The sequence below is a fragment of the Glycine soja genome, chromosome 1 (assembly GCF_004193775.1).
Source record: "Glycine soja cultivar W05 chromosome 1, ASM419377v2, whole genome shotgun sequence".
NCBI lineage: Eukaryota > Viridiplantae > Streptophyta > Magnoliopsida > Fabales > Fabaceae > Glycine > Glycine soja.
Window position 1 is genome coordinate 38,171,656 of NC_041002.1, and position 27,450 is coordinate 38,199,105.

The 27,450-nt window shown below is 36.1% G+C and overlaps 1 pseudogene; it reads left to right on the forward strand.

Annotated features, from left to right (window-relative positions):
* The first annotated feature begins 24,837 nt into the window (after positions 1-24,837).
* On the forward strand, positions 24,838-27,208 carry LOC114372300 (annotated as a pseudogene).
* Positions 27,209-27,450: the final 242 nt, after the last annotated feature.

The following is a 27,450-nucleotide window of genomic DNA, read 5'->3' on the forward strand; positions in this document are numbered from 1 at the left end:
TTGAGAAGAACTATAAACTCCTTATCCCTCCTATATCAAAACATAAACAAAACATCAATAAATAATTAAATAAAGATTAAATCAAACATGACTAAACATTTGATAATTGATAATTGTCAAAAAATACTTGATTGAGATATGCGAATTTAGGCAATTATCTTATTTGTTCTCTTATTTAGGACTATGTTTGTGCCTTTTTGTTGTTAAATTTGTGAATGTGTAGTTTTTCTCTCTTGTTATCATTTTGGTAGGTTGCAAATATTCATGGATGGATTATTTTGAAGTAAATTTGAAGTGCATTGAAATGCAACTTGGAGCAACGTTTGTGAAAGCTTGAAGTGGGAAATTATAGCTCATGTGTGCTCAAGCTAGGAAACAAAGGCCTAAATTGAAGTGTTCTTTTTGGAGAAGCTATAGATGAGAAATCAGCTTAACCTAAACAACTTTTGGCTTAAGCTGAAATAAGGCAAAAGTGCAAAATTGCAAAGCTGCAAAATTTGCTTAAGCCCAAATTTTTTGGCTTAAGCAAATCTTCACTAAAATTCAGATTTTTAGGGATTGTATAAATAGATTGCATGCCCATTTGTCGGAAGCACATTTCAGGCTTGTAAAAATAATTCCTTTTTTCCATGTTTGTGTTCTCCCATTTCCTTTCTTCCATTTTCTTCCTTCCATCTTGCTTTTGGATGTTACTCATGGAGATGGGTAGCTAAACCCTCTGTTGTTGGGTTAGATTGTATCTGAACCATATACTTTCATGTATTTATTTTGAAATATTTTTATATATTCATCTTGTTCTTCAATGATAGCCTTTTACTTCTATGCTTTATGCTTGTTATGGATTGACCACCCGTAACTTGATTTTAAGATGAGATTGCAATTGGGAATGCTTTCTTTATCTTGAACTGTGGTGAAATGCCCATTCAACCTTAGAGCTAGGAATAGGATGAGGGTTAATGGTTATCTTTGAGTCATTGAGCTTAAAGCAAGTCCCTCCATTAAATGACAATCTCTTGCAAGTTATCAATGACATTCAAGAAAGAATAATTTTTTCCATTTGGGCTCAAAGGGGTACCAGGGAAAAAATCAAGAATGGATTGACTTCTAGACTTAGTAGCTAATAAAAAAAAGACGTTCTTTGATCATATCCAACATGTGTGCAAGATAGTTAAAAGACAGAATCAAGCAAAACAAATGTATTAACTCCAATGGTGGCACTCACAAGTATATCAATTCAATCCAAGAAACACACCCATCCATCTTTAGGGTCTAAAGTATTCACAAGCAAACCATAACTTCATTACATACTCATTGATCACTTTAAAAATCACAAAAGTATTCAAGATATACTAACCAACAATTCAATCATATGTGTCGCAACCTACCCTACGACAGGAGTGCGGGCGAAAAGCCAAAGGTACGTCTTCTCATGAAGAAAATGCGTGGAGTCACCACCAATGTTTATTTGAGGGAAAACATTAGAAAAACCAAAAAAGAGGTCTGTGAATATTGAAAATAAGGGTTCGAGAGTTTTTTACGCATGGGGAAGGCTTCAGCACCCCACGCGCTCGTCACAAGGGACGGCAGGCTTTAATCGAGTGTGCGCAATGTGACTTCAGAATTATTTACTTTTCCCTTTTTATATATTTTTTTTGGGGTCAACAAGGGTGTTGCCCTTGTTCCTACGTATCCTCAGGTGCGATGAGGAATTTAGACCTACGTAGTTCTTTTAGTCTGAAAGTTTGTGTGTTAAATTGATTTTTATGTTTTTGAAAGATTCATTTTGATTGCGAACAAAAAGTTGTTTAAGGCGTTGGACCTTGAAACGATGTTTTAAATTTTGAAAAGCAAAGAGAATCATTAAGGCGTTCGACCTTGAAACAATCTTTTAAATTTGAAAAGTAGAGACAATCGTTAAGGCGTTGGAACTTGAAATGATCTCAAGTGATATTTGATAAAAAGAAGTTAGTTATGAGTTGGTTTTATCTTGGTTTTATCTTGGTTTTTCTTATTAACTTTCAATCTTTTTAAAGACAACTTTACAACACTAGTGATCGGTTAAGATTAAACTTTACAAGAAAAACGAGATCGCCGATGATAGATGAAGGAAATGAAAATGCACAAAACAACAAGGGGGCCCTTAAGGGTACATAAATCACATTCAATCCTTAAAAACAAAACTAACCGACAGTCGCACGAACACAAAACAAGAAACAACGTAGGGACGATCACAGTCACAATTCGGTAGCGCCTCGGCTTCATTTCCTCTTCTTTCTTCTTCTTCTTTCTCTCTTCTCTCAGTTCTCTCCACTTCTGACCCTTGGAACCCCTAGGACACCTATTTATAGGCAAAGGTTCACTTTGGGGCAGTTGCAGCTCGCCCAGGTGAGTTGGTTTCTTCACCATGAAGCTATTTGGTGGCCCAGGCAAGCCAGAGGCTAGCCTAGGCGAGCTAGGGTCCAGGAAAACCAAGGAAAAGACCCTTTTGCCCCCTTTTTCATATTTTTTGCATTCTTGATCAAAACACTGAATGATCATTTGTTTTGCACTGTAACTGGCGTTCAACCCCGTAAGTTAACTAGAAAGGATCAAAAGATCAACAAATGATAGTCCTTGGAAAAAATTAGGGTATAACAGTTGCCTCTCTTTACTTATATTTTATTGGAAATAAAAGGGAAGTAAAGATAAGGACACTAATTTCGTTTGAGTGACCTTGCTATTTGACTGGGCAACTGGCGAAAACTAAGGAAGAAAAACCTGTAAACAAAAGGACATCGAAGTCCTATTAAACGAAAAAAGGAAGGACATGGAAGTCCTATAAAGCAGAAGACATTTGAAGTTTTTTTTCTTCAAAGCATTGAAATAGAGGACGTTGAGTCCTAAGAAGCACAAAGACAAGGACACTGAGTCCTATAAAAGATAGAAGACGTTGAAGTCTTATAAAGTTTAAAAGACAGAAGACACTGATGTCTTGTAAAATGTAAAAGGCAGAAGACATTGAAGTCTTGTAAATGTAAATGAAGACATTGTAGTCTTTTGAAAGCGTAAATGACTAAAGACATTGAAGTCTTTGAAATGTAAATGAAGACATTGTAGTCTTTTGAAAGTGTAAATGACTGAAGACATTGAAGTCTTTGAAATGTAAATGAAGACATTGTAGTCTTTTGAAAGCGTAAATGACTGAAGACATTTTAGTCTTTGAAATGTAAATGAAGACATTTTAGTCTTTTGAAAGCGTAAATGACTAAAGACATTGGAGTCTTTGAAATGTAAATGAAGACATTGTAATCTTTTGAAATCATAAATGACTGAAGACATTGAAGTCTTTGAAATGTAAATGAAGACATTGTAGTCTTTTGAAAGCGTAAATGACTGAAAACATTAAGTCTTTGAAATGTAAATGACATAGGACCTTGAGTCCTATGAAAGCATAAAGACAGAGGACTTTGAGTCCTATGAAAGATAAAGGTGAGGACTTCGAGTCCTATGAAAGATAAAGGTGAGGACTTTGAGTCCTATGAAAGATAAAAGCAAGGACTTTGAGTTCTACAAAAGATAAAGGTGAGTACTTTGAGTACTATGAAAGATAAAAGTGAAGATTTTGAGTCCTATGAAACAAGCTAATAGGTACTAGTACCAAGGGGCTCAACCTTATGAGAAAGCAAGAGGTTGACTCTTTGAGAGGGCCTCTCATCCTAAACTCAAAAGATAGAACATTAGATTTAGGAAATTGGTATATGAAGAGAAGTCTATGCACTTATAGCCTAATATGAACATGATTTTTGGGATGCAGATGCATGCAACCTTCATCGTGAAATGTAGTAAATGTAGGCTTTGTATCTAGTAATGCAAAAGGTTTTGAATCATGAAAACTGTGTAATGCTCATGACATTCTTTCCTATTTTTTTTATTTTGATTTTGATTTGATCTTTTTTCTTGCTTTTTTTTCTTTTTTATGGAAAACACAGATTGACTGCCTCTTTCTGAAAGACGTGATAACTCATGAGACCTCATCCTATCTTTTGCAAATCTCTTTGGGGACTCCTTTAGAGTGCATTTTTTTATTTAACCACTTGACAATTTTTGGGTGATGGAAGTGGAGCCATTTCACATTTAATAAATCAACCGAAATATTGATCCAAGGGTTTTCCCCTTTCTTTTTAAAAACTTCGATTATTCTACACAGCCAAAAAACATAAGGCATTGGGATCGATTATGCGCCCCATTGAAGGATGGCAATGGATTGTCACACTTTGGTATGTGACCAAGTGAAACTTTCCCGATTTAAGATCGTAGAGTGATGCCAAGGGTCTATCGATCCCGTTGAAACTTGATGACATGGGCTGATCCCGAAAGAATTTATACAGCAAAGGCCACCCTTGGATTCAAAAGAGATCCTAAGGAGTCTGCATGAGTGACTAACATCAAATGTACCCTATTATCACAAGTGTCTTTGGGCATTTTCCACGAGCTCCTGGTCGAATGAGTTTTCTTCTCAAATGTACAAGTGCGAAACCTCGAGGATTCTTTCTTTTTTTTATATATATTTTTTCAACAATCACAAGAGTGTGCAGGTTTTATTCCAGAATCCCAACTTAAAAGTAAAATTAGTCATTCCTTGATCCACATAGGCTTTATTGGGCTTGTAGCGTGGTCAGGGGTAAGAGGGCTATGAAAGAAAGGATTAGAGAGGCTCATAGAGTGTTTGAGAGTTATATGGAGTAAGAACCTTGAGATTCTTGCTTTTACTTTTGTTCCTTTCAACTCTTGGGTCGGGCTCTACTCCTTTTGTCTTATACATTAATCCTTACCGCACTTTTGTGCCTTCCTTGTAAAATCTAGAGATCTTTTGTCTCTTTTTTTCTTCACTCGCCTTTGGCAGATTTTTATTTTTCTTTTTCCTTTCATTGTTGCCAACTTCATGCATGTGTTGTTTGCATTGCTCTTCCCGCTGGTTTAGCGGTGTTTCCTATTTTGTTTTGGTTGTTTTGTTTGTGTTATTTTTAGAAAACAAATATGCTTTGGCTCGGAGGGAGTAACAAGTGATAAATTAGTGTTTGGGATATTGAAACACGGCCATGTGTCATTTCAAATCTTGACTAGATACTTTTGTAGTTTGGATTTTGGGACCAAAACCCCTGATAAACACGCTCCTGATTGTTTTTCCCCCTTTTTATTTTTATTAACCCTAATTTTTGCTTAGGCTGCCTTTTCGGGTTTTCAACCTACCAGGTGAGAACTTCTTATCTGTCCCTAGGTTTGCTTAAGGCTCGTGCATTGTGCCTCTCATTGCCCCAGTGTAGGGCTCTGAGGTATTTATTATTGTCTCTTGTCATGACCTTGTAGCAAGGAAAAATGAAAGAAACTGTGCAGGTTCTCGAAAATGAATTTTCAAGGACGAGAAATATTTAAAGGATTTTCAATTGATAGATTAAGCCAAATGACTCTTGTTCTTGACAAATCACTTTTTTCTCAAAAAGACAATTTTTAAGAACAATAAAATAAGGTCGCATGAATGCCTATACTTTTTATTTGAAACACAGTCAATCAAACATTTTTTTCTTTCCTTTTTTGTTTGTTTTTTTTTTGTTTTGGAAAATGCAAGGTATGAGCAACTATGTGTCAGGATCATGCATGAATGAACATAACATGCGAACAATGAAAATAGAATGTATGCAATTGGCAGAACAAAAGCATGCTAAATGAACATGCATGATAATGCAATGACATATGCAAATGCAATGCATGAATATGATAAATGATGTCGCAACCTACCCTTCGGCGGGAGGGCGACGCGTGACTCGCGGGATGCGTGTTCCAAAAAAGGAATACGTGCGGAGTCGCCACCAACGTTTATTTGAGGAAAACGTCGGAAAAACCGGAAAAGACGCGATCTACGAACTTTTAAGTGAAAGGTTCGGGAGATGTATTTACGCACGGGGAAGGTATTAGCACCCCACACGTCCGTCCTAAGGTACAACAGCCTTTAATCGAATGTGCAAACATGACTTTGATTTTTTATGTTCCCTTTTTATGTCTTTATATCCTTTATACCCTTTTTATATTTTTTTTCTCTTTTTGTGGTCGACAAGGGTGTTTCCCTTTGCTCCTACGTATTCCTCAATTACGATGAGGAAATCAGACCTACGTAGTTCTTTCTTATCAAGTGATTTCTTTTTTAAGAGGTGATCATTTTAAGGCGTTGGACCTTGAAAATGATCCATTTTACTTAGTGAGAAATTGAAATGACAAACTTCAAAAACCTATTTTTGTGGACAAGCTTGACTAGGCGAGTTGATTTTAGCCTTAGTTTCACCTTAGTTATTAGTCAATTCGGTTAAGAATGAGGAATCCCAAAGAGAAAATGTCCGGTTGATTTTCCGCTTTATTTTACTAAAGACGATTTTTTTATTATTATATTATTATTTTACCTCTTTTTTTTATTTCCAACGTGGTTACGGCACGACCGAACGGTCGGAATTTATTTTAACCAAAGTTTACGGATCATACAATTCAAACGTTCGGTGGAAATTTATTTTATTTTTAAGTTTAAGCGAGAAATGACTTAAGTAAAATGGCTTAAGCACTTCAACAGGGGGTATAAAAAGTAAATGAAATGAGAATAAAAATACACGAAACACAATGTGGACCACCACGGGTACATAGAATGAATTGAAAAGCTTGGTTCAAGGTACTTACCCGTTGAAGATCGAAGAACGATGAAGAACGAATGAAGAACGTCGAAGAATGGTTGAAACCTTTGCGAAATTCTTCACGGAAAACGTTACGGAAACGTTTCGGAAGCGCCTCGGCTTAGATTTTCTTCACGGAAACAATTTTTCCAAGCAAATTCGAAAGAGAGAGAAGTGCCTAAGGGGCTGAACCCTTTTCCTTCTCACTTCCTCCCCTATTTATAGCAAAATAGGGGAGATGGTTGCCGCCCAGCTCGCCCAGGCGAGCTCAGCTTGCCCAGGCGAGCTAGGTTGCTTCCTCCAGAAGCAACAGCCTTCTGGAGGAATCTTCTGGAGGGCCCAAGTGGGCCTGGTTGCTATTTGCACCCCCATTTTTACTAAGTACACCCCCTTCTGCTTTTTTTTGGTGATTCTTTTTTCGTAAAGTTACGGAAACTTACGAATTTCGTAACGATACTTGTTTTCTTTCCGTAATGTTACGGAACCTTGCGGATTACATAATCATCCCCTTTTTGACTTACGGAATGTTACGGAACCTCACTAATTAAGCAACGATGCTTCCATTTGATTTCCGGTGTGTCACGGAAACTTACGGATTGTGCATCAATATTTTTTTGGTTTTCCGGCATGTCCTGGAATTTCACAAATTGCCTAATGATGGGTGCCAAGCACCTTGCGAGGACCAAAGAAAAGTCGCATGTCATCAAGCAAAGGTCCCCGGACGAAATTAGGGTATGACAAATGATAAATGCAGGAATGATATGTCCATTATGATGCCATGAAGAGATGCATGATGTGATCAAGGAACAAGCAAGGGTGAGTTTGCTATGTGCCCCTAACTCAGGAACCTAATGGAAGGGATCCAAAATTCCACTTCTAGTGGCAACTCCCAAGGGTGGTTTCATGTAACTTTATTGGCTTCTAGAGATATCATCCTCTTAGGTAATACATTGTGGCGATAGGGACTATCAACGACAATACATCACGAAAAGAGGAAAACTCTAGATGAGGCTTTATTGTTATTAAGCGAGTCAGAGACCCAACATGATCACAGATCGACCTCCACTCCTTATGGCTCACATAAACCCGGGTATAGGGCCTAATATCTCAATTTTTATGCAAATGTGTAGGTTCCATGTGTGCATAGAACAAAAATATTTCTAACTACGAATGTAATAGATAGACAGACACACACTAAACACAATAACATAGCAAAGTTTATACACAAATATGGACAAAACAAAAGAAAAAAGAGAAAAGGGAATATATAGAAGAAGTCATGTAAAACATTGCACACTGATCGAATGGCTTAACTCTCTAACAGTCCCCAGTGTAGTCGCCATCTGTCGCAATCTACCCTACGACGGGAGTGCGGGCGAAAAGCCAAAGAAGCAACTTCCAAAAAGAAAAAAGCGTGGGAGTCGCCATCTACGTTTATTTGAGGAAAACGTTAGAAAAACCAAAAAGACAAAGGTTTGTGAATATTGAAAATAAGGGTTCGGGAGTTATTTACGCATGGGGAAGGTATTAGCACCCTATGAGCCCGTCACAAGGGACAACAGTCTTTAATCGAGTGTACGCAATGTGACTTCAAATTATTTACTTTTCCCTATTTATATTTTTTTTATTTTTTGTGGTCGACAAGGGTGTTGCCCTTGTTCCTACATATCCTCAAGTGCGATGAGGAATTCAGACCTATGTAGTTCTTTTAGTCTGAAAGTTTGTGTGTTAAATTTATTTTTATATTTTTGAAAGATTCATTTTAATTGTGAACAAAAAGTTTTTTAAGGCGTTGGACCTTAAAACAATGTTTTAAATTTTGAAAAACGAAGAGAATCGTTAAGGCATTGGACCTTGAAATGATCTCAAGTGATATTTGATAAAATGAAGTTAGTTATGAGTTGGTTTTATCTTGGTTTTGCTTATTAACTTTCAATCTCTTTAAAGACAACTTTACAGCACTAGTGATCAGTTAAGATTGAACTTTACAAGAAAAACGAGATCGTCGATGATAGACAGAGGAAATGAATATGCACAACACAACAAGGGGGACCCCTAAGGGTACATAGATCACATTCAATCCTTAAAAACAAAACTAACCAACGGTCACATGAAGAACACAACAAAAAACAACGTAGGGACGATCACAGTCGCGATTCGGTAGCGCCTCAGCTTCGTTTACTCTTCTTTCTTCTTCTTCTTTCTCTCTTCTCTCAATTCTCTCTACTTCTGACCCTTAGAACCCCTTAAAACACCCTTAGGACGCCTATTTATAGGCAAAGGGTCACTTTGGGGCAGTTGCAGCTCGCCCAGGCGAGCTGAAACTTAGTGCTGAAGCAATGAGCTTGCCCAGGCGAGTTGGTTTCTTCACCATGAAGCTATTTGGTGGCCCAGCCGAGCCAGAGGCTAGCTTGGGTGAGCTAGGGTCCAGGAAAACCAAGGAAAAGACCCCTTTGCCCCCCTTTTTTTGGTATTTTTCGCATTCTTGATCAAAACATTGAATGATCATCTGTTTTGCACTATAACTAGCGTTCAACACTGTAAGTCAACTACCAAGGATCAAAAGATCAATGAATGATAGTCCCAGGACGAAATTAGGGTATGACAATATGCTTCAAATCAATTCCAAGTCCACTAACCATAATTTTCCTCACACAATGTGCTAAAGAGATGTCAGGATAATAGAGTGATGAAATTTATCTCAACCTAACAATACATGAATAATTAACATGCAAACTAACTATTAACATTAAATTGGAGACCCATAAACCCAATAAAAGAGGGTTGGTCCCCAGGCCAAACAATAAGTCCCATAAGATTATGAAGGGTGAAATGACATAGAACACAATAACAATACAAAATTTTATACCATACATAGGACCTAGTAGTTCTCACTACCTCAACAAAAAGCACAAACACAAAAAAAGGCAGCACCAACGTAACAAAAACAATTCATGCGTTTTCAAAATGATCCTAATTAGCAAATGAATGTAGTAACACAATATGAATCCAATGGGACCACAACGAATCCGCAGTAAGGGAATAAACAAGAGAAAATAGAAAATGAGAATTTCAAGAAGTTGGAAATAGTCCAACTTTAGCAACTAAACAATTACCCAAGCACTAAGAAGAAAAAAATGACATGAAAAATAAAAACAAGGAAACTACTAATAGTCATTAAAAAAATTCTCTAAATAAACAATGCCTAAATGATGCAACAAAGAAAATTACAGTTCAGAGAATGGGCAAAAGCATGATAACACACAAGTGGTCCTACCCAATAATTGATCACAACAACACAGAGGTCCCCAAAACATCACAAAATCTTGCACATACAGTGATAGAACAAGGAATTCACAATAGAAAATTGAAAAAAGGACAAAATTGAACAAGTACATGGCACAATTAACATAGAACCATACAAAGAAGCAAAAAGCCCTAACTTTTTTTTGCATCAGAACCCAAAAATGCAACATAAATTGAAAAGGAAAAGGCTTGCATACGGTGAAGTGGGTTCCACGCATGGGAGGGAGGAAGACCAAAGTGTGTCCCGTTGGAAGAAGCACGACGATGAAGTGCTTGGTCACAAGGACAAAGGATAGGTGAGGGCATCGTGGGTCGGTGTGCGAGATATAGAGGTAAGGGAGACGAGTTTGATAGAGATAAGGTTGAAAGAGAGATTAAGCTTGGTGATGAGTAATTTGAGAAAATAAGGTGAATGCTGAAAAGGTGAATGGTGAAGGTAAAGGTGAACGATGAAAAGAAAATTTGAAGGAAAATAAGGAAAGATAATGTGTGAAAAAAAAAATTAAGTTTAATGAAATTTGATTTTGATTTGTTTTTTAAAGAAGAATAGAAAATAAGTTTGATCACTTTTTGATTTGCTTAAGCCAATGTTTGACAGAGAGAATTTTAAACAATTAGAACTGAAACAATTTGGTTTAGGAGCTTGAGCTTAAGCCATTTTGTTTTATACTAAGGCCAAAAACAAATAGAATTCACCCTTTTGCTCCCAATGGGCTAGGCTTAAGCCAAAGTTTTCAAGCTTAAAAATTTACGCAGAAAAAAAGAATTAGCACAAGAAAGAAGTATCTCTGGATAATTGGACTTAAACCTTTCAAATTTGACTTGGCCACTTTGAGTAAAAGTAAATCTTTGCAATTTTTGAAATCAAATTCAAGCCTAAATAGAAGTACCAAAATATACCCAAAGGATTGCAAACTTAATGACACTTTGAAGCATCAAAACACATTATTTCAATTACAACTCACACAAAAGGATGAATTTGAATGCAATTATCATAAGATCAACATCAAGTAAGGTCAAACCACAGCAATTGAAGGCTACATGTTCAAAGAAAACCAAAACAACACATGCCTTCAATCAAAAGCAATGACATAACCAAACTCAAAGGACACAATTCAAACTCAAAATCACCACAAGCCTTGCCTATGAAATTCAAAGGAACTACTCAATAAATGCATAAAAATAACTACAACTACTAACTCAAATCAAAAACATAAATCAAAGCATGCTAAAAACTAAAACTAACTATTAGGACAACTAAACTGAACAACTGATATCGAGAACTAAGCATAAATCACACAACCAAAAAGCACATAAAACAACAAAAAAAGGCAAAAAACACTAAGCAAAAACACAAAAAGAAAATTAAAAGAAAAAAGTGGAGAATTAGGTTGTCTCCCAATTAGTGCTTGTTAACATCACTAGTCTGACGTACCAAAGACCTCAAAGGTCATTGAGAAACAAAATGGTGGTAAGTCTCTCAACTTCACCACCCAAATTGATGCAATCCTACCACGCAAGGGCATTGGTTAGAAGACTCCAAGTAGATTGGGCTAGAGATCCAAGGAAAGGCCCTAGGGTTCTCATGAGCCTTAGGGTAGATTTCGAGCCCATGGGCTAAGTATGAGCCCGCTTATCTTTGTAAATATTAGAATAGGTTTTTCCTTCGTCAAGGCCTTGTATTTTGGCCATTCTAGTAGTATAGGGTTTTAGCCTTGTATTTCGGGGCATTTTGAGTTGTCTTTGTAATAAGGACTTTTTTTTTATTTTCATGTTTTTTGTCATGGGGGTGAGCTTAGCTATTATAGGGGGTGTGTAGCTAAGCTCTAGCTTCTCATCTCAAGGAGGTGAGCTTAGCTATTAGAGAGGTATGTGTAGCTAAGCTCTAGCTTCTTTACGAATCTTCTTAAGGAAGCTTCTCAAGGAGGTGAGCTTAGTTATGAGAGGGGTGTGTGTAGCTAAGCTCTAGCTTCTCAAGGAAGTTTTCTCAAAGAAGCTTCTCAAGGAAGTTTTCTCAAGAAAGCTTCTCAAGGAAGCTACCTAGTCTATAAATAGAAGCATGTGTAACACTTGTTGTAACTTTGATGAATGAGAGTCTTGTGAGACATACTTCAAAGTTCCACTTCTCTCCCTCTTTTATTCCTTCAATTTCGTGCTCCCCCCTCTCTCTTTCTCTCCCTCTTTCTTTTCCTCCATTGAAGCATCCTTCCAAGCTTCTTATCCAAGGCTCATCTTGGTGGTGAAACTCCTTCTTCCATGGCTTATTCCCTAGTGGATGGCACCTCCTCTCACCTCTTCTCCTTTGTCTTCCGCTGCATTTCCATGGTGGAAAATCACCATTAAAGGACCTCATTGAAGCTCAAAGATCCAGCCTCCATAGAAGCCCCACAAGCAAGCTTCCATCAAGTGGTAATCAGAGCACAAGAGCTTCAAGTAGGTGCTCCTTAAACCTCCATTAATTTTTTGCTTTACCTTCTCTTCCATTGTTTTTTCTTCATTTTTCTCCATGTATCTCCTCACATGTCTTGTTCTAAATGTTGTTAACATGATTCTTTAGAATTTTCACCTATTAAACTTGCTATAGAAGTTAGATCAAGATCAAGATCAAGATCACTATTCTTTGCCAATAATGAGAAAGTCAAAAGATTGATGCTAGCTTCAAGGTCAAGTAAATCTCTCCACACCTTGAGATTTAGTTATTAGAATGGTGAAGCTACCCGATCTAGGAATTTTGGTGGCAAATCATTTAGAAAAATGGCACTACATCAAGTTGGCAATTGAATTGTATCTTGCTCAATGAATATCTTCATGGTGAAAAGCTCTTTCATAAATTTGACATAGGTGGGCATCTTCTCTAGAGCTTCCAAAAAAGGAATATTGACTTGCAGTCTTTTGAAAATCTCTAGAAACCTTGCATATTTCCTTTCTTTGTCCTTCCTTATAGGAGCATATGCTTATGGAAGATCCTTGGCAGGAGGATTAACTACAACCTTCTTCTTTTCTCTGGCTAATTGATTCTTTGTTTTCAACTTTCCACCTTCCTTCATTACCTCTTTCTCCCTTTCTTCTTCATTTTTCTTCTTTTTCTCACTCTCAACTTTTTCACTACCCTTACACTTTTTCTCACTTTCTTCCTCAATCTCACCTTCCTCATCATCTTTAACTTCCTTAACTAGAACCTCTTACTCATTTTCTCTCTACCTAACTCACCTACCAATTTACCCCTCCTTGTAGAGATCAAATTACAATGCTCATTTGGGTTAGTTTGTGCAATGGCCGAGAGTGCTCCACTTTTAAGTTCCGCCACATCCTTAGCAATTTATCCAAATTGCATCTCAAGGTTCTTGATAGAAGCATATGTATTCTTTTGATTGGTGATAGAGATTTGCATGGATTGATTGAGAGTGTCCTCCAACTTAAAAGTATGGTCTTGATGAAAAGGTTAATATTGTTGGCCTTGTTGAGCTTGATTACCATGAGGTGGTGGTCTATTGGAGGGACCGATATCTTGCTTCTAACCAAGGTTGTTGTTGTTCCTCCACCCTTGATTAAAGGCATTGCTATAAGGAGGATTGCCATAAATTCCTTGGCAGTTTTGATTTCCCATGCAATTCATTTCTTCTTGGGAACCACCTAGCATGAAGCATTGATCACTTGGGTGACCACCTCCACAAAGAGCACAACTTAAAACTTGTTGAGCACCAGATTGAGGAGCTTGCCCACTTTGGAGTTGAGGAATTTTTGAAATTTTCTTGGTGAGTGCATCAAGTTGTTGAGTGAGCAAATTGTTTTGAGCCAAGATTGAATCATGAGAATTTAACTCAAGGACTCCTCTCTTTTGTGCAGGAGTAGGGAGTTCTTTCATGATGAACCTCATAGTCATTGGAGGTCATATTCCAATGATCTCTTTGGCTTCAACTGATGTTTTGTACATGATTTTGCTTCCAACTGAAGCATCAAGCATAAGATTAGTTTGAGGTCTCAAGCCCACTAAGAAAGTGTTAATTTGACCTCCATCATCAGAGCCATGATATGGACATTGTCTTAATAGACTATTAAATTCCTCCCAAGCTTCACAAAGTGACTCACAACTCCTTGAGTGAAAGTAGCAATAACCATCTTCCTTTTATTGATCTTGGATTGAGGGAATAATTTATTCAAGAATTTAACACAAAGGTCATCCCATGTCAAAGGAATGTTGGGAGGAATAGCTTGGTACTAATGCTTAGCCTTGTCAGCAAGTGAAAATGGGAAAAGACTAATAAGAATGAAATCGCCATCCACTTGATGAATCTTCACCGTATTGCAAATACACACAAAGGTAGTCAAGTGGGCATCAGGATCTTCATAATCAAATCCACAAAATTATTTTGTTGGATTGATTAAATGAGAGATGCTTTTATTTCCACATTGTGAGTCATCACATTTGGCCTAGCAATGGTGTTGAAATAATGTGGCCTAATGTTGGCCAAGTAGTCATGTAGGGTGCGTTTGATTTGCTAAAATGATAGGATAGACAAAACAGCATTGGGCAAGTAGCTAAGTCACAAGAACACTTTTTGTATTGTACACTATTTGGTGGTCGATGCACGATACAAGTAATTTTGTTTTGGATCTTGTTTAATGTGCTTATGTACTGGACAAAATAATGTAAATTTTACTATAAAACCCTAGGTGCATTAACAGCACCTTGACATCACAACAAAGGAGAGACAACTCCACTGAGGAGGCACGGCCCCTAACGCCATCAGGCATAGGGCCTGGCAGCATGAGGCCTCCACAGGGTCATGACGATGACAATGGCAACATGACGCGCCTTCGTCGAAGTTAGCCAAAAGAAAAAAAACATAGTGAGAAAGAGGAAGATGATGATGGGAACATTTGAATAAATTAACAATGAAAAGAAACAAATAATGAGCAAATTGGGAACAGCGGCAGTCCATACGACCCTCGCTGGCAGCCAAGGTGCCCACGCTGGCAGCCAAGGTGGCCCTCCCCGGTGGCCAAGGTACGACATTTGGAGAGAGAGGTTTAGAGAAGGAGACACATATGGGAAGAGACAAAAGGAGTGGAATAATGAAAAGTCAAAAAATAGGGATAGTGTTGTATTTTTATTTTTGTTAGACACTGGACAAAAAGTTGTACTAGGGTTTGGTGAGTTACAAGTTTTTGGGTATTTGTCCAATCCATCATTCTTTATTTTGTACTATCCCTCAATCGTTTTTTAAATCAAACCTTGAATAAGTATTTTTGTGTTGTCCAGTCCCTTATTTTTTAGCGAATCAAACGCACCCGTAGAGTCCATCTTGGTAGTTGATTTCCATGGTCTTCTTCCGCTATGACAAGTTATTCTTTGATGTAGCTCCATGTGGAGCTTGTAGGCCTTGGATCTTCATCATCAATGGAGTCCTTTGCTTCTTGAAGATCAGTGGCAGCGGAATGGAAAAGGAAGAAAGAGCACGAAATTTTATGCCTCAAATGAGGTCTAAACTTTGAAGTGTAATTCTCAAATGATCAAAGTTGAAAAAATGCACACACATGGCCTCTATTTATAGCCTAAGTGTCACACAAAATTGGAGAGAAATTTTCAAATTTGACTTGAATTTGAAATTGAATTTGTGGAGCCAAAATTTCACTAATTATGATTAGTGATTTTTAGCTATAGTTCAGCCCACTAATCCAAGATCAAGTCAAAGATTCTCCACTGAGTGTGCTTAGGTGTCATGAGGCATGTAAAGCATGAAGGACATGCACAAAATGTGACTATATGATGTGGCAATGAGCTGTAGCAAGCAAATGCTCACCTCCCCCTCTAAAATTTAATTGGATTGGGCTTCTCCCAATTCAATTAAATTTATTTTCCAAGACACACATCAAATATTCACTTAATGCATGTGAAATTACAAAACTACCCTAATACAAAAACTAGTCTAGGTGCCCTAAAATACAAAGGCTGAAAAATCCTACATTTCTAGGGTACCTTACCTACATTATGGAGCCCTAAATACAAGGCCCAAAAATAATGAAACCTTAATCTAATATGTACAAAGATATGTGGGCTCATACTTAGCCCATGGGCCTGAAATCTACCCTAAGGCTCATGAGAACCCTAGGGCCTTCTCTTGCATCTCTGGCCCAATCTTCTTGGAGTCTTCTATCCAATGCCCTTGAAGGGTAGGATTGCATCATCCCCCCCCCCCCCCTTGAAAAGGATATGACCTCAAATCTAGAGGTTTTTGAAACTCTGGGCTTTTTCCCTCAACACCTGTAAAAAGAATAAAAACATATATATTAGTGGTGTTTGGTATGTTGGAGTAAGGTAAGGTCTAAAAACCCATTTCCTGGGCATCTTCCCGTGAGGGAAGATGGTTCCTCAGCAACTCAATGAGTGGTGCTACAAGCTAGTATAGAAAAATATAGGACAAACCTTTTGTAAAAGTTTGTTAAGTCATGGAAGCACCAAATTTTACTTATACTTGGTGGAGTAGGCCACTCAGGAATGACCTTTATTCTCTTATGGTTCGTGGGAACCCCTTGATCACTATTTAAAAATTAAGGAAAGTAATGCAATAAAACATACTTTTTTTTTGTATTTTCATGTTGATTATTCCTACCAAAAAGTACGACAAACCTAAGGTGTTCCATATGAGCGCCTAAGTTTGTATTGAAACTAAAAATAAGAACAAACCTACCTAATGAGTCCCTATGTATGTGAATCATGAAGATGTTGGATGTATGGGTGATTTTACAAAAGAGGGTTGCACCACTCAGCATATTCATCATATCACCTATCATAGGGATTCGGTGCCTCATAATACCTATTTTGGGCACCAACAAAGCTCGAAGAGTTAAGCTCTTACAAACCAAACCCTCATCCAATAACTCATTTACTTGAGGAAAAACCTCAAGCTCAAGAGGTATGGCAGTGCTAAGGGATGTTTCCCTTAATAGGAGAAGGTAAAAAGATTGTTTAAGAAGGAATGCTTCTTTGATATCACCTTTTGTTGCAAAATGATTTTCCTTCTTAACAATCTTCTTGGAGGAATCCTTTTCCTCTTTTCCCTTCCCCTTGGCCTATGAAGACAAGGCCTTACTATCCTTCTTTTAATTTTGTTTTTCTAGTTTTTCTTCATCATCCCTTTTATCTTTCATAGTTAATTGATCTTTGGCCACCTACGAAGGTGTTTGAGGATGCAACACAAATTTAATGGCAAGATAGGTGAGGGTAATCTCATTATTTAGGCCATTGTAAATGATCTTCCTATCAAATTTCCATGGCCTTCCTAAAAGAATATGCCCTACCTCCATGGGCACTATATCACAATTAACTTCATCCTTATATGTCCCAATAGAGAAAGGTACCTTTACTTGTTGATTAACTATCATTTTCCCTTGCTCATTGAGCCATTGAAGTTTATAAGGTTTTGGGTGGGGAATGATAGTGAGGTTCAACTTGGAAACTAATCTTTTGCTACAACAATTGCAACAAGATCCACTATCCACAATGAGAGAACAAGTTTTATCTAAAATTTTGCATCTTGTATGAAAGATATTCTCTCTTTGGAATTGAGATAGATCATAAGATTGACCTCCAAGGAGTCTTCTAACCATTAGGAGGTCACCTTCTTCATGGGAGTAGACTTCCTCACTAGACTCTTAACCCCTTACTTCATCTTCACTTCCACTAGAAGAAGGGGAAGAAGTATTCTCCTATTGACTACTATAAATGTCTTGACCCCTCATAATCATGGTTTTCTTTGTGAGGCATTGAAAGGCAATGTGACCTCTCCCAAGACATTTGAAGCATTTAATGTTACTAGTCCTTTCTTGGGAACTAGTCTTAGGGGTGGATTTCTCTATGGTCTTACCCTTATCTTCCTTGGGTTTTAAAGTTGCAGCCTCCAAAATTCCTGGGGCTTGGTCCTTCCTTGGATAAGAGTGAAAGCCATAAGATTTTGAAGAATGTTTTCTTTTAAGTTGTTGCTCCACTCTTATACAAAGTTGGACTAGCTCATCTAGGTCCCTATATGGAAGGAGTTCAACCTTTCCATATTAAGCCCACTAAGGAACCTAGCTATGTTTGTTCTTTCCTCCTCCCTAAGTCCAGCTCTTAAAAGGAGTAGTTCCATTTGTTTTCTATATTCTTCAACACTCATACTCTCTTGTCTAAGCCTTTGGAGCTTGTCCATAAGCTATCTTTCATAGTAGGAGGGAATGTGCCTCTTCCTAAGGGAACTCTTAAGATCATTTCAATACTCTACTGGAGGGTCCCCATGAATCCTTCGTGCTCTAACAAGGGAAGTCCACCAATAGAGGGCATACCCTTGAAAGCTAAGGGTAGCCAATGGAACTTTTCTCTCTTTGCTAATATGATGGCAAGCAAAGAATTGTTCAACCTTCATTTTTCAATCTAAGTAAGCCTCAACATTATCTTTTCCATGGAAATATGGGAGGCAAATGTTAACCTCTCGAGGCCTTCTATCCTTTTCTCTTCTTTGGGAATGATATTTAGTATGTGAACTATGGCACCCTCTATAATAGTTGCTAAGTTCTTCACTTAAACCCTTACAAGAGTCATGACTACTATAGGAGGCATGTTTTTCTCTTTTCATTTCTTTCATTATTTTTCTTCTTTCTTTTTCTTATATTTATTCTCTCTCATATTGATTTATTTCTACCCTCTCTTTTCCTTTTTCTTTTCTTTCTAGTTTTTCTTTCCATAACTTGAGGGACCTCAACTCATATAAGATTCTAGATGGAGGATCCTTATGACTAGTGTCTAGTACCCTCACCATTAACGCTAGATGAATGATGACTCATGTTAGTTCCTAAGTTGTGGTTCTTTCTTGTCTGAGGTTTCTAAAAGGTAAAAGCTAGGGTTCAAAAGAACTCAAGATAAGTGTGATAAGCAAGAAGAAAGTATTATGTAATTACAAGATAAACAAACTAGGCGTGACTAGTAAAGAAAATAAGCTATGAAAGTAAGCAAGAAATGTAAACTAGGCGGATCCTAGGAGTGTTTGGATGACCACATTTAAGGTTCCCAACAAAACACTCACTATCCTAAGGTAAAATTGCCTAAAATTATTACACACAAATGGAAGTTTGGTAACCTATTGGAGGCTTCCAACACATTTCCAATGAAAGTCTTTTTTGTTACAAAATTTGAAAGCAATAAAGGTAAGTAAATTGCCAATTACAAAATTACAAAATAGTCATCAATTTTGGTGGTTGTGCTCTCTTTGGTGATTCACTCAATTTGAAGTGCTTCTTAGTCCAATAGCTCTTAAGGTGGTTGGTCCCTTGCTTCTTGACTCAAATTCTTCAAGGGATGGCGCCAATCCTCCTTTCCAATTCCCTATATGGAAACTCACAAATAACGAAACAAAGAGACAAGCAATAACCAAAGACCAAAAAATGAAATGAAAGCTAAACCAATAGAGTTTTAACAAGACAATTTTCAAGGATTATTCAATAATTAAAGCAATAAAAAGCACACAAAAGCAAGCTAGGACTCAAAGAGAAACCTAGAATGGCTCTAGAGTAGAGTAAAAAAAAACTTAAAAAATAAGACTCAAGAAACCTCTAGTTTTGCCACTTTTTTTCACACTAATTTTCAATTGAAATTTCAGAACTACAATTGGTATAAAATAGGCACCAATTATATAACAAATTTTGAGCCAAAACAACAAGCACACTTCCATTTCACTGTTTTTCCTGGACATTGATTTTCCTGCCAAATTGTGTCATTTTTAGCATTTTTAATTTTATCCAAATCACTTGGTTCTTTTTTTATAATTTTTTTCCATATGTCTAGAAAATGTAGTAAAATTTTCAGCTCAAAATTCGCAGTGACCAATTCCCAGTAATTTTTATAAGTTCGTATGTTCAAGTTGCCAATACCAGCAATTTCAACCTAGAAATCAAGAGTAGTGTTTATATTGCTTAAGACTTGGATAATTAGAATTTGTGTTTGCTTATGCTCAAAATTCTTGAATAACACAATTCAAGAGAGCTTAAGACTTATTTTGATTCACAAATCTAGCCACAACTCAGCAGCACAACTCAACTTCTTCATAGGCATCATGTAGGAAACTTAAAAAACAAACAAAAAGTTCAACAACAAGACTACTTCTAGGAATTGATTTAGACCATGTTATGAACTAAATAAAATTCATGAATTAGACTCAAAATTCAAAATATAGGCTAAGAATGACAAGAATACATGAACAAATGTATCTAGGATTCAATCGACAAAATCAAAATTCAACACAAACTTAGAACATAATGTGACAAATATTATGACTAAACATGATTCTAAGACAACATGGAATAAGTGATTTACACTTAGATTTTTGTGTTTTTTTCTAATCAATATTTTGGAAGAAAATTTAAATCTAAAGGTTCAGCACAAGAAGATTATGACTGAAAAATGATAGAACCTAAAATTATCACAAAAACATGATTCAAGAGTAGATCTATAAAATTTGAACCATTGAAATGCAAGAACAAGTGTAGATCTAAGATTTAATCGGTTTATTTTTTTGAATCTACACTAAACAACACCAAACCATAAGACAATGGAGGATATACATGGAGAATAAGATGAAGGACAAGGAATTAAAGTGAATTGACCGAACAAAAAGATAAAGGAAGCAAAAGAATATCACCTAGATGAAGATGCTCTTGATACCACATGACGTAGCTCCATGTGGAGCTTGTAGGCCTTGGATCTTCTTCATCAATGGAGTTCTTTGCTTCTTGAAGATCAATGGCAGTGGAATGAAGAAGGAAGAAAGATGATTAGAGACGCCACTTCAAGTAGAAGATGAGTCAAGAACGAACTCACCACCATGGGAAGCCATGGGTAAGAGCTTAAAGGTAGGAGAAAATGAATTGAGGGAGAAGGAGAGAAGGAGAACAAAATTTTGTGCCTCAAATGAGGTCTGAACTTTGAAGTTTAATTTCCAAATGATCAAAGTTGAAAAAATGCACACACATGGCCTCTATTTATAGCCTAAGTGTCACACAAAATTGGAGAGAAATTTTCAAATTTAACTTGAATTTGAAATTGAATTTGTGGAGCCAAAATTTCACTAATTATGATTAGAGATTTTTAGATATGATTCAACCCACTAATCCAAGATCAAGTCCAAGATTCTCCACTAAGTGTGCTTAGGTGTCATAAGGCATGTAAAGCATGAAGGACATGCACAAAATGTGACTATATGATGTGGCAATGAGCTGCAGCAAGCAAATGTTCACCTCCCCCTCTAAAATTTAATTGGATTGGACTTCTTCCAATTCAATTAAATTTATTTTCCAAGAAACACATCAAATATTCACTTAATGCATGTGAAATTATAAAACTACCCCTAATACAAAAACTAGTCTAGGTGCCCTAAAATACAAGGGCTGAAAAATCTTACATTTCTAGGGTACCTTACCTACGTTATGGAGCACTAAATACAAGGCCCAAAAATAATGAAACCTTAATCTAATATGTACAAAGATAAGTGGGCTCATACTTAGCCCATGGACCCGAAGTCTACCATAAGGCTCATGAGAACCCTAGGGCCTTCTCTTGCAGCTCTGGCTCAATCTTCTTGGAGTCTTTTATCCAATGCCCTTAGGGGATAGGATTGTATCATTCTTCCACTTGAATAGGTGGTAGAGGAAGATTTGGCGAAACAGGTGAATTGGGCTCTTATATAGCTAGCCTCTCTAGTGCCTTCCTATTCCTTGTCAAACTATTGTTTCTCCTAGTTATGTTCTCAACTTCCAGGTCAAAATACAAAAGGATCAGTTGAGATCCTAGTTTGCATAAACAAAATAGGAAAATAAATCTAAATAAAAGAATGAAGCCTAAATAAGTAGAAAAATGTAAAATTGCCTAGTTTTGAGACACAAGTGCTTGACAATAGTGCTAGAAAACTTAGCTTGTTAACGACTTAGTATGTTTGCCAATGAATCAACAATAATACATTGGTTAGAAGAAATGAAAACATTTAGACCCATGAGCAAAAAAATTCATACAAGAAATGCATAGAAGGAAAAAATCATTCAATGACTACCCAAGTCAAAATTTTCAATGATATATTCATCCTTATCTCTTTGATAACTCAATTTACCTCATTGTTGTTGATTAATGCAGCCTTGCTCCTATGAACTCTTAATTGGATTCATTTTCAACTCGCTCCAATTTTGTTGCTTCCGACCAAACAAACCCCCAATTTTGTTGCTTCCGACCAAACAAACCCCCAATACCCTAGTCGATTGCCTCTTGATGATTACTTCGATAAAATTCGAGAATAGTCACTGTAAAATCACAATTTGTAAAGAAATTAAAGATAAGATATTAGATGGATTCAACTTTTCATTGAGAGAAAAAAGGAAGGAAAATTTGATGAGAAGAAAAAAGAGATTTTGAGGAAACAAAAATCAAATAACCGCAATACCTACATCGACTCTATGGTCCTTCCGCACATCGTCATTCTACATAGTTAGTACTATTGCATCCTTCCATTAGGAGGAAGTATTGAAACTTTTCTCGAGCACTTGCAATGTCCCAACCAAGTGAGCTAGCCTCAAGTTTTTGACTGATAATAATAAGGTATTGTGATTAATGAATTATGAACTTTTGTTTTGGATTTTCGTGATATATTTACTTGTCTATTTTAGCTTCTTTAAAAACTATATATTGGTTTATACAGATTAATTTATTTGTTTCATTAAAAGGCACTACTACAAATAAAGCTTTTTAAGTCGGTTTTGCAGGTCATTTTATGACAGTTTTGAACCGTCATAGCACGCAGTGTCATAAAATGTGTCAACCTCTACAATGACGGTTTTGGAACCGTCTTTAAAGATTGGTGTTACTAAGACAGTTCTAGAAATAACCGTCTTAAAATGTACTTTTTATTCAAGGCGGTTATCAGCTGTTAACTGTTATGATAAGCCAACTTTCTAAGACGATTATTGCTAAAAACCGTCTTAGAAAGTGAGAAATACTAAGACGGTTTTGCCTGTAACCGTCTTAGTATGTCATTTGCAAGAGGGGGGGCACACATGCAACTACATACATCCACTCATTAAAATATAGGATCTGCATCAAAACTCATCTAGAAGCAGCCAAAAAGTTTAATTAATTAATATTGATATATATCACCCCTTTTCACAGACAACCACAACCTAGAAGAACACTGGAGATGTAGGCGGAGATGGGATCGGACCAAGAGGGGGGGCATGGCAGCGGCGGATCATACTATTTTTTATAATAAAAATACTAGACAGTCTCCTTGTTAAAATTCAAAATCATGTCGTATCATAACTCCTAAGGCACTAGAGGCAGTTATTCAATAGAAAGAACTAGACTATCAATAAATTTTAAAGCAAAAACCATAACAAAGAAAACTATCAGTTCCTACATTTAGTCCCTAGTTGGCAACTATTTTGGTCATGCTTTGGATTTGAGTAAACCCAAGCTTTTTAAAATGCTTTGTCATAGCCTGTGTTGGAACAAGGACATTATAATAATGAAACCATACACATGAATCAATTAACATAAATTATTTAATTTAACTAAAGATTAATTTCACATTTAAATTGCCAGCATACAGTTATTACAAAAATTGTCACCTATAATAATTTTATATATTTGAAGATTATTTTTAATGAAAAATACAAGTAGTGGAGGGTTGGGGGCGAAGAAGAAGGGTGAAAACCCGTTAGTATAAAACATATATATTAAATTAACAATCTGTAATTCATTATATGTTCTAATTTAAGGTTGTTAGTATTTTTTATGCATATTTAAATTGAAAAAAAAATATTTTATTCAAAAATAGTATCAAATTTAAATAAATTTTTATTCTAAACTAGAAAACAAAATAGAAACTTAATACATATTTTTTTCGGTGAATAATATACATATATTTATGATTAGGCAAAGAAATTCATTTATATAAAATAATTATTTTTTTCTATAAATATCACATCTCTGCAGTGTTTTGTATTGGATGAAAAAGTTTGAAACAAGCCATTCTTTTATTTATTCATAAAGCCAAAAAAATCCAATGTTGAACAAAATAATTAATCAGACTTTAAAGAATTTTTTTAGGCAACTTTAAAGAATTGGTAAAGCTTAATACATGTATTCTATCTATTAAATCAATATTTTTATAAATATATCTAAAATTATAGACACAATTCTCCTTAAACCTATACCTACCTATAACTTAAAATAAATGTATCATATTCAATTGTTTTTTGATGATGGGGTTTCTTGTTGTCAAATAACATTTGCAGAGATGAAGAGGATTGTGAAGATGCCAAACTAAAACCCAATGATAGAAGTTTCAAGACCTACTTAAGCAATGGAGAGATAGACGCAAACTCTAAAATTGATTCTTATGAAGTAAGGTTTCACTCACTGGGGCTAGGAGCCTTGGAATCACTTTGGCTTGTTTATGTATCCTGGTCTACAAAATAAAAAATAACTTTTCTTTTTTGTCTGAACATTCTTTCTTTGAAGATTGATGGGGGGAGGGAGGGATTGGTATCTCTATATTTTACAATCATGTTTCATAATTGAAAATTTCCTCGATATATAAACTCAACAGTCATGTCCTTTGTAAGTGCAAAGGTTATCTGCTTTCTGTGGAAATTATTAAACTTCCTCTTTCTATGTTTCATAGGATGTGTCTGCCAAAGCAAACACCAATGGAGCTGCACTGAGTGTTGATTGTAGAACATCTAGTGGTTCTGACATTACATTGTCAAGTTCTGATGCCAGTTCTGGACTTGATATTGCTTTCTACATTTAGAACAGTGGAAAGAAATGAGCTGGTGAGTGAAATTGGTTTATTGAAGAAGGAGGCAGAAAGGTCACTTGATGAGCTAACTAGGATGAAGAATCTCAAGTATGAAAAAGAGATGGCGGGTACAATGTTGCAGTCAGAATTAGAAGCACTTTGATGATTTCATCTAAATTCATAAATTATTTTCTCTATTGTTTGTCAAAACAAAGGAAAATAGAAATTCTTAAAATAACTTATTATGCCATCATTTTCTACCTTGTTCTTCTATGTCATTTCTATGATACTAAAAAAATTGATAACTATCTCACTAAACCACTTGTTTTCAAAGTGTTGAGAGTCAAGTTACTATCATAGAAGTCAATAAGATTTACTCTTCAGTATATGAGCTCGGCCCACATGTTCTTATTGTTAAGAAAAAGTGTTTGTTTTCTATTGTAAAGTTTATATATATATATATATATATATATATATATATATATATATATATATATATATATATATATATATATATATATATCGCCTATTTACAACCAAGCCACTACAACCTTTTCTAACAAAGCTGAATCTCACTCTTAACCTCCTATTTAAGCTATACCCATCTTTCCATACTCTCTAACTAGTAACTAACTGGTAATATTTGGGAATCTCTAGGCTACATATCAAGCAACAATGTAATAAATGAGGACATAAGTTTCAGAATCACATACATACCTCAAAATAGGCTACTAACTAAAGCTTTGCTTGCGGTGACACTGCAGATGAATGGATGAGTGTAACTTGAGTCCAGCAACTAGTTGTCTACTTCTATCCTCAACAGACTACGCAACGTTTTATAGTACAACCTAAACACAATAAAAATAATTTACAACCACACTAAGAGTACAGTTTTGTAACAAATAAAAATAAAACACAAAGCCACATTATGAGATGAGTTAACAATACAAAGCCAGAATTTTAAGTTCAGATCCAAATTTCCTCACGCCTCAATTTAGCAACACAAGCAACGTTAGCAGTGCCTATCAACTCAAATTCAGTAGGTGTGGTGTGAAATTAATAATGGGTCCTCTCATCATTCTGACCCCCAAACCACCCCCAATTCCCAAACATTGTCACCTCTTTCATCAACTTTGGATTTTTAAATCCATCTGAACTCTGAATAACTAAATTTCATTTACTATCTATACTTGTTTGTTCTGTTAGGTATGGGGAAAAAATTAAATGGTTGGTGTAATAAATTTTTTTAGGTAAAAAAATTACTATTTGTAGTGGAGTTATGAATTTTGAACTTAATTCATGGGTTTTATTATATTAATTTCATGATTAGCCTGCTCTTAATTTTTTTATTGCCAAAGATAGGTTCAATGGTTGTCAACAAAAACCAGAATTTCTTTTGGGGGTCTAGCTCTTAGGATTTTAGAAGAGACACTTAGTAGTGTTGGCTCACTTGAATCAGTCATGGACTTGAAGTCAAAAAAGTGTGGTTGGTTAATTTTGTGTCTTTTTTCTACACTCTGCTCACATATACAGGCCTTTTGTGTTTTCTCTATATTCCTAACTGAAAAACATACTGCAAAATTGCTAGACTTTTTGTTTTCTTCAGATTAGACTCTGTGGGTTGACTAGTGAGTTGATGGGGTTCTTCAGCATCACAAATAACGGTTTAACTAGAAGACATTCTGAGAAATTGCATACTTAATAAATATAAATGAATTTGATGCTTGGTTTTAGAGATCTAGTCTACCAAGTATGAAACAATTATCATGCATTTGGACCGGTCCATGACAATTGTCTGACTTGTGCTCAAGATTTGGAATTTAGACCATATTTATTTGACCTGAAGCACTTCCAAAACTCTATCCTTCTTTAATTGCTCTCAATCACAAGACATGTTTCCAGCTACCATCCCCACTGGAAACTGGCAGCCAACTTAGAATCACTGGAGTTTAGATCACTTGAGGTCTCATTGGAGACATCCCCTCAAGTTTTGGTGTCCTCAAGAACATCCAATCACTAGTAATATTAGAAAATAGTGTAACAGGTGAATTACCATCAAGCATTGGCAATCTCATGAAGTTGAAGAAGCTTGTTCTTGCTGGAAACTATCTTACTGGTAGAATTCCAAATGCTTTTTATGGGTTAAATGAGTTATTAATCTTTCAGTTATTAATCTTTGAGTTAAGTAGCAGTTCATTATCTAGCTCTTTGCCTTTGACACTTGGGAGGTTAACTTCAGCGTTGAAGCTTGATGTCAGCAACAACCACCTTGAAGGGAATCTTCTAAATGAATTTGCTAATCTTAACAATCTGACCCTTATGGACCTTAGGAATAATAGGTTCACTGGAGGCTTGACCCTTATGCCACCACTACACAAGGCTTTGCTCTCTAGTTGATGTTCTGAGCAAACACCACTGAAGCAAATATAAACAAAAAAAAAACAAAACAAAACAAGACAGAACAGGAGCACCCTTCTGAAACCAAGGTACAAGAGTGGAGCCAATTTGTTCCTCCAAGATGTAAAGGGCCAGGCTGCTAGCTAGCTTCAATCAAAATTAAGACCAAGATATATAATACTAATACAGATTGGGTCTGAGCCTAACCGGCAAAGTTATGAATCAATCAGGGAAGAGAGAGA